Source organism: Chlorocebus sabaeus, chromosome 21, assembly GCF_047675955.1.
Source record: "Chlorocebus sabaeus isolate Y175 chromosome 21, mChlSab1.0.hap1, whole genome shotgun sequence".
Classification (NCBI taxonomy): Eukaryota; Metazoa; Chordata; class Mammalia; order Primates; family Cercopithecidae; genus Chlorocebus; species Chlorocebus sabaeus.
In genome coordinates, this window is record NC_132924.1 from 49,575,840 (window position 1) to 49,585,491 (window position 9,652).

The window sequence follows — 9,652 nt, forward strand, 5'->3', positions numbered from 1 at the left end:
GTATTTTATTATTGGTTACTAATGTAATATCGGAAAGTTACTTTTGTGTGCTAATACTTAATTGAGATACTTTATGAACAGTTTGAATAGTTTTTCAGTTGTTTCTCTTGAAATACCATATGTGTAAACAAAGGAGGCGCCCTTTCTTCCTTCCCATTCTTTATCCTTATAATCCGTATCTGTGGCCACCCATTCCCTACCCAGAAATCCTCTCAGATGGAACTGTGGAGAACAATAAAGTGAGACTTTCCCAGAGAGTGGAACTAGAACTGTCAACTTGACTAAACAAAGAACACAATTCACTTCTAGGGTAAGGATTCCATGCAGTTCTGGCCCAGTAATACTTGATATGTGCCATGCAGTAGTAATTTTGTGTAATTCCCATCTCTCCCCTGTTACATGGCAGCATTATTGCAGCCATCTTTATTTGCTTATGCTGAGAGAAAACAGATGTTCATTAGCACATAGGTCACCAGAAAATGAGAAGCTAATTCTGGACCTCATAGAAAGGACTCTCTATCCCGTGAAGAGCCTAGGCTTTAAACTGTATGCTGAAATTGAATGAGGCTTTGGAACTGTCTGGGGTTTATTTAATTTTATTGTCACCTGTTCATTCTCCCACCTTCACCATTTTTGCGAAAGTATGAATAATTTATTTTTTTGTGTTTGTGGTCTTTTGGCTGTGATACACAACATACTTTCTTTGATATGTAACCGTCTTGGTCATTCGAATCTAAGTGATTTACGGTCTTCAGAGGTTTCTCTCTCTCGCCAGCCTAGCTGTGTGCTTATTTTGAATTATTTTTCTAGTGTTTTTAGGGTTTCTATGCTGAGAAGGTCTTTCTAGACACCTGTTCCACCACAATGCTAGAAAAAGAAGTCCTGATTTTTAGAATCGAAATTTAGAAATATTTGTTTTATTATTATAGGCTTTTATCTGTTGTCAGGTTTTGCTGTGGGACAATTTTCTTTTTTGTGGGACAATTTTGTGGCTTTTAAAAAAATTTTTCTAGTTTTGTGAGTTGAAAATATAGATTAAATATTTTCATTCTCTCTCATTTTCTAACTAATGCATTTTAGGCTATAATTTTTCCTGTCTGTCACTTGGCTATATCTGAAGTTTTTGAAATGTAATGACCGGAATTAGTTGTAAATGATCTCCATTTTAATGTCCTCTTTGTCTTGAGTTACAAACCTTTTAAATTTCTAGCTTTATAAAATGTTATTATTCCTAGTTGGATTGCATTCAAGTGAGTAGAAGTGACTTATGTAACAGTGTATAGTAATATAGTTTATATTAGTATATATATTTATATTAACATATGTTAGCAAGATATATTATAGTAATATAACTGTATACAGCAATGGTCTGACAAAATTGTATGTGTATTTGAAAAGAATGTGCACTCTCTGGTTTGGGTTAAACATCTCCATACATAACTAATGGATCAAAGATCATTAAATTTTTTACCTAAATCTTCAATATTCTGACCTTTTTGTTTCAGAGGAAGAAGTAGATCTCCTGTTAACATGGTTTACTTACCATTTTCTGTTTGTAATACCGCCTTTTGCTTTCTATATTTTGGAGTTATTTTGTTTGGTACAGCTCCTATTGTTTGGCCCTGAGATGGTCCCACTGTGACATTTCCTATGGACTCTCTTCTCTTCCTCCCAGCCCTACCCTTACAGGCATGTAGCCTCTTGTTTCCATCCTTTAGAATACTGTTGTCCGATGTATTACCTTCTCCCTTTAATATAATCCTGTCTTTTTCTTTTTTCAGTTGCTAGTCAATTGGAAATTCCTCTTCTTGTTTTAGGGTAGAGGTATTCCTTTTTTTTAAACAAAATAATCGGAGTTAAGAAAAATATATACTGTAGTATATGTTGAATCTAATGTTAAAATTTGAAATGCCTACTTATTTATTCATGCAAATATTTCAGATAAAAAATTCCCAAAAAAAGAGGAGTTTGGTCGAGGCACATATATTTGAAATGGAGAGAGAATGAAAAATTGTTCTCCAGTGAGGGTATAGTCAGCCTTCTACCAAAAGAGTACACAATTGAGACCATTTCCACACATTTGCCATTAGTGATTGATATAAATCTTTTACATATTTTCTAATCTAAAAAAAAATCGCAGTTTATTTGCATTAATTTTGAGTTCAAGTGTAAATTCCTACTTGGACACTTTGATTAAAAGTGATAACTGGTTGGGCACAGTGGCTAATGCCTATAATCCAAGCACTTTAGGAGGCTAAGACAGGAGGATTACTGGAGCCCTGGAGCTTGAGACCAGCTTCGGCAACATAGTGAAACCCCATCTCTACAAAAAGTAAAACAATAAAATAAAATAAAATTAGCTAGGAATGGTGGCATGTACCTGTAGTCCCAGCTACTTGAGAAACTGAAGTGGGAGGACCGCTCAAGTCTGGGAGTTTGAGGCTGTAGTAAGCTGTGATCGTGTCACTGTACTCCAGCCTAGGTGACAGAGCAAGACCCTGTCTCAAAAATAAGTTTAAAAATTGATCTCTAAAATAAACGGATTGAATTACAGAGGGTGAGTTTGTGTTAGTCTTGTCTTTTAAAAAATTTAATCATAAGATCATAAACTTGTGAGTAGGCTGAAAATCAAGTGGGCCAAATAATCAGATGATTATATTACCTATGGCATGAAATAGAAAATACTGCTCATAAAAAGAATAAACAGAAATGTTTACTGGGCTGCCTTAATGTTTCAAATTTTCAGCCACAAAATAACTTAGACTTTCAAAATAAAGATATGTCTGTTATATTTACACTACTCTGAGTCCCAGTTAATTCTGGATATAGCCAACTGGACTGGGTAAATGTCTCTTCAACTCAACTGGAATACTCTTAAGAATGAACTGTCTAAAAATTTAAATAGGTAGTTTGTAAAAAAAATTTAAAGTGGCAGTTTGCTGCTAGTATTTTATCTACAGCTCTAGATAAAGTAACTAAAAATGCTTACCACTGAGAGCAAGTGTCCTTGAATACTGTACTGCCACAACTGATAAGTGAAAAGAGTATTTGAACAATGCTTCCAGCACCTAAAATCATGTTGCTTTAAAAACGCACTCTATCTAAAGTCATTTTGGCTTTCTTGTGAGTCAGTATGCCTGTATACTCAGAACTGGTATATAAGATGGCCATTCAGGCAAGTCAGTTTTATCTTACTATTGTTTGAATTAAGATAAATGTTTATATTTTAAAAATTATATACCTTCAATAAGTCATAAAAGGGTAAAAGCAGATCTAAGTTAAAACCCGGATTTGCCTTGAAAAATTAGGTAAAAGTATAGTCTATTCCAATCAAAGCTTGGGAAATATGTCACAGAGTACTTTCTATCAGAGTTAATAGGATTAACAAAGAGAAATTGTTTTATCACCTCCTTAGAGGACAGGGCTTCCCAACATTTGTCCTCATGGCATTCACAGAAAACATTTGCTCAGTCCATTAGGGCAAACCAGCGAGGAAGCTCCCAGTCTGAGATGACCAGCCACCCCAGGACTCCCGTGGCCACCAGAGGGCTGGCACGCCTCCAACCCATTGTTGTACAATGACTAGAAAGCTCTGTTTAGACTCCTCATGATCTTCCTTACCCTGTATCACATTCTCCCAGCCCCTCAGTTGTACTGCTGCTCTGTTCTCCATTGTAGTACTGAAATAGATAATGAAGAATAGAAGAAGAAGAGGGTAATGTGTAGAGGAGATAAAGGTGATGAAACAGTGTATTTTTGGCCACTAAACTGTCTTGAGTTTGAGACTGTATACTTTCATCATTGTATCCCCTACAACCAAACACAGTGCTGTGTGTACAGTTGTTGCTTATAGTTGACTGGATTGAAACTTTGGGTACCCATCACCACATCATTTTGAGTTCTTGCAATTCTAAGTGTCATAATTAGATCTTTAAATATACTTGGAAAAATATAATTTCATAAAGGGAATATTGTGGTACTATTTACATAATACTTTTGCCTTTAATAAGTCTTATGATGTTAAAAGCCAGCCTAAGTTAAAACCTAAGTAGTGTGGAGCAAAAATAAAACAATGTACCATTTTCCCAACATTGTTAATGAGTTAGCTTTTAGGTTGAAAGAGCAAGTCAAAGTTGTTAGCTTTTAGGTTGAAAGAGCAAGTCAAAGTTGTTAGCTTTTAGGTTGAAAGAGCAAGTCAAAGTTAAAGCCCCAAGTTGAACTATGCCTCAGTTTTTAAACTGTAAAAAGGAAAATAGCAATAAGAGTACCCACCTCATAAGGCTGTACATATTATACAAAATAATGCCTAAAGAATGCTTGTTATAGTGCCTGACACCGAGAAAGCTCTTAACATTTTATCTATTACTTAGTACATCAACGTCATTCCATTAAACACATTAAACACTCCTGAAATAACTTTTCAGTTTGTTATATCTCTTAACAGGTATTAAATAAGTTCAAAGACTATAGAGTGCCACAAAGTTTAAGAAACAAAAATGTCAATGTATGGCTTTGTGTGAGCTGAACAAATTTTCCGTTATAAATAGCATGACATGCTTTTCAAATTATCTTTTATTTTCAAGATAATGATACATTTCTTCTTAAAACTTAATTAGTATCAAAATACATACTATTTAAATGAATTGATGTGATCGTTCATACAATCTTCTTCATACATTAAAATGTGAGGTTGACCTACAGTAGTCACATATATTAAGCCTGAACTGACTTCTTAATACAATGGTAATGTATTGGCCTCCTCTTTTTGAATCATGTGACAATGCCACTATTAAAATCACTAGTAGTGAAGTAACAATGTTTATATAAATAAAAAAACCTTGAAAATATTAAAGCTTTTTTAAAGATTCTATAAAAATTTAATGATGTTATTTGAAGTTCTTTTCAAGAACAAATGTTTGAGTGATAAGTAGCTGAGTGCTGCAGTAATTAATAACCAAGATTCCCTGTTCTCATGTTTACTATGTTCTAGTATAGGTACATAGACAATAAACAAATAAGTCAGTATAAATATGTATAATATTTTACATGGTGATAGGTCCTATGGAAAAGGTAAAAGTTATGAAAAGAATATAGAATTCTATGGTTCATAAGTATTGAAAATATTCATTTCTTTTTTTTAACCAGACACAGGCTTACAAAATAGCCAGCTATTAACAGTATTTTAGGAAGGAAGATACTGGTTGAAGAAGGTTATGTTTTGAAAGTATGTGTGACACATGACATAAACATTCAGGTAATGCATTTTTTAGGAAATCCTTTAACTTGAAAAATACACAAGTTATCCAGTAAGGACACAATTAGATAATATCAGATCATAGTTTGTATGTCAGTAAAACACTCTCTGTGAAAAATGTGATTTAACCTTAATCTTAACTTTACATAGGTTGTTACGGATATGAATGGGGTCTCTGTTTAGATTTATTCTAAAATTAAAAAATGTTAACAAGTTATTAACAAGGCAGAAAATTTGATTTTGTTAGTTTGGGGAGGGTATTTTTTTAAATTAAAGAATTAAGTATCTTACACTTCTCAAAAGAAGATATTTATGCGGCCAACAAACATGAAAAAAAGCTCATCATCACTGATCATTAGAGAAATGCAAATCAAAACCACAATGATATACCATCTCACACCAGTTAGAATGGCAATCATTAACTCAGGAAACAACAGATGCTGTAGAGAATGTAGAGAAATTACACACTGTTGGTGGGAGTGTAAATTAGTTCAACCATTGTGGAAGACAGTGTGGTGATTCCTCAAAGATCTAGAACCAGAAATACCATCTGACCCAGCAATCCCATTACTGGGTATATGCCCAAAGGATTATAAATCATTCTTCTATAAAGACACATGCACATGTATGTTTATTGCAGCACTGTTCACAATAGTAAAGACTCAGAACCAACTCAAATGCCCATCAATGATAGACTAGATAAAATGTAGCACATATACACCATGGAATACTATGCAGCCATAAAAAAAGGTGAGTTCATGTCCTTTGCAGGGACATTGATGAAGCTAGAAACCATTATTCTCAACAAACTAACACAGGAACGGAAAACCAAACATCACACGTTCTCATAAGTGGGAGCTGAACAATGAGAACACATGGACACAGGGAGGGGAACATCACACACTGGGGCCTGTCGTGGGGTGGAATGCTAGGGGAGGGATAGCATTAGGATAAATACCTAATGTAGATGACAGGTTGATGGGTGCAGTAAACCAACATGGCATGTGTATAGCTATGTGACAAACCATGTTCTGCACATGTATCCCAGAACTTAAAGTATAAAAAATAAGAGTTAAGTATCTGAAATAGATTTGGGATTAAAATTATTTGTATTTCATCTTTTTGGGGTAACTTAAAAAATGCTATTAATATATTCCATTCATGAATCTGAAATTCATGAAATGAAAATAAGAAATCAATGGTTTCCAATATATGTTTTAAGGATTCCCTTTGAAGACAAAACATTTAAAATATATGTTAAAACGGAAAATAATTTCTTAAAAATCAGAAATTACATTTGTCTATTATCATTTTCAGTGCTATTTATAAAATATAAATTTAAGCCTACGTTTGCCTAGTTATAAATTGTTTTACCCATAAACCAAAGCAATTTTGTTGAATCACACTCAGTAAGTTCTCATTGAAGAAGTGACTGTACACTACCCTCTAGGCCAATGATTCAGGGGTCCCTGGAAAGGTGAGCAGTCTGGGTCTGCAGGTCTGCTCTCAAATCAAAGCAGCTGTTTTGTCATATATCAAGATTCTACACAAGATGCTATTTACAAATATGTATTTCACAACCTTAAAAAAATTCTGAAAAAACCATTGATCAAAGAAACAGAAATCTACCAGAAAAAAAAGCCTCACAAACTTGTTAATGATTCTTTTTCCTTGAGAAACTGGCTAGGAGGAGCACATTCAGGTAATACATCTTTTAATTTTCATTTTTCCATATTATTCTTCAGAGATAATTTTGGGCACATTCCATATAATTTCAAATCATACTACCTGATAATTACTATTTTAAAGAGTAATTAAAACACAAACTCTAAGCTGACAAAAATTGTTTAAATAAAGAAGTTGATGAAAACAAAAGTTTAAAACAAGTTTTGAGTTCAAAACAAAAAAAAACTTGAGTTCAAACTTTGTGACTGGGCAACTGCTTTAAAAGTAAATGTTCAGAAAAAACATTCAGAAAAAATTCACCAAGTGTTTGAGTAAGTTTGGAGGGAGACAAGTAGAGAGGAGTTGGACATGTGAATTGGGGGATAAAAAACATGGGCAAATAATTTTCTAAGAAAAAAGGAATGGAATGAGCAAAAGGATAAAGGAATGAACTGTTCCCAATGAGAAAGAACTCTATTTGGTCAGGACATAGTTGAAGGGCAGTAAGAAATGATTGTGAACTGAGATTGTAGCCAGCTAATGAAAGGTTAACACCAGAGTAAGAACTTTGGCTTTTTTCAGTAAAAAAGAAGGAAATGCAGACATACCTCTTTTTATTGTGCATCACCTTATTGTGCTTTGCAGATATTGTGGTTTTGATAAATTGGTTTCTTTCAATCCTGTGTCCAGCAAGTCTATCAGTGCCATTTTTTCAACAGCATGTTCTCACTTCATGTTTCTGTGCATTTTGGCCATTTTTTCAACAGCATGTTCTCACTTCATGTTTCTGTGCATTTTGGTAATTTTTGCAATATTTCAAAAGGTTCCATTATTATTAAACCTATTTTAATGATCTGCAATCCGTGATCTTTATGTTTTTTAAGTATTTGGAAACAGCATGAACCATACCCATGTAAGGCAGTGAACATAGTAAAAAAAAGTGTGTGTCCGGACTGCTGTACTAACCAGCTGTTCCCATATCCCTCTCTCCTTGAGACAAAATAACATTGAAATTAGGCCAATTAATAATCCTACAATGGCCTCTAAATCTTCAGGTAAAAGGAAGAGTCACGTATCTCTCACTTTCAATTAAAAGCTAGAAATAACTACACCTAGTGATCAAGCATTTCTCACAAAGGACTATCTTGGAAAGCCACGATAGGCTGAAAGCTAGGTCTCTTGCACAAGTTGTGAATGCAAAGGAAAAGTTCTTGAATGAAATTAAAAGTGCTATTTCCTTACTAGAAGTAATTGAAAAGTGTTCCAGAAAACATGAATAGTAAGAAAATGAAACAGCCTTATTGCTGATATGGGAATGTTTTAGTGATCTGGATAGATCAAACCAGCCACAACATTGCCTTAAGTGAAAGCCTAATCTGACCGAAGCCCTAACACGCTTCAATTCTATGAAGGCTGAGAGAGACGAGGAAGCTATCGAAGAAAAGTTGGAAGCTACCAAGAGGTTGGTTAATGATGTTTAAGGAAATAAGTTGTTTCCATAATATAAAAGTGCAAGGTGAAGCAGTAGGTGCTGATGGAGAACCTGCAGTGTTATCCAGAATATCTAGCCAAGATCACTGATGAAAGTGGTTACACTAAACAACATATTTTCAATTTAGATAAAACAACCTTCTTTTACAAAAAGGTGCCATCTAAAACTTTCATAGCTAAAGAAAAGTTAGTGCTTGCCTTTAAAGTTTTAAAGGACAGACTGAGTCTCTTTAGTGGTGAATGTAGCCGGTGACTTTAAGTTGAAGCCAATGCTCATTTGCCATCCTGAAAATCCTGGGACCCTTAAAACTTTTACCTACTCTGCCTGTGTTCAATAAATGGAACAGTCTGGATAATAGCACATCTGTTTACAACACGGTTTGCTGAATATTTTAAGCCCATTGTTGAGACCTACTCCTTGGAAAAAAGAATTCCTTTCAAAATATCACTACTCACCCAACAACTCTGATGATGTACAAGTAGATTCAATGTTGTTTTCATGCCTCTTAACACAACATGCATTCTGCAGCCATGGATCAGGGAGTAAATTTGACTTTTGAATCTTACTATATAAGAAATACATTTTGTAAGACCATAGCTTCATAGGTAGTGATTCCTCTGATGGATCTGGACAAAGTAAATTGAAACCTTCCAGAAAAGATTTGCCATTCTAGATGCCATTAAGAACATTTGTGATTCAGGGGAGGAGGTCTAAATATGAATATTAACAGGAGTTTGAAAGAAGTTGACTTCAACTCTCATGGATAATTTTGCCCTCAAAGTTCATGACTTCAGTGAAGGAAGTCACAGCAGATGTGGAAATAGCAAAGGAACTAAAATTTAGCAATGGAATCTGTAGATGTGACTGAATTGCTACAACTTGATGACGAAACTTGAACAGATGAGGAATTTTCTTATGAATGAGCAAAGAAAGTGGTTTCTTGAGTTGGAATCTACTCCTGGTGAAGATGCTGAGACCATTGCTGAAATGACAATAAAGAACTTAGAAAATTATTTAAACATGGTTGACATGGTTGATAAAGCAGTGGCAGAGTTTGAGAGGACTGGCTCCAATTTTGAAAAAAGGTATCATTGGTAAAATGCTATCAAAACAGCATCACATGCTAGAGAAATCTTTCATGAAAGGACAAGGCAATAGATGTGATAAACTTCATTGCTGTCTTAAGAAATTGCCATAGCCACTCCAACTTTAGTAACCACTACATGGATGTCAGCAAACGA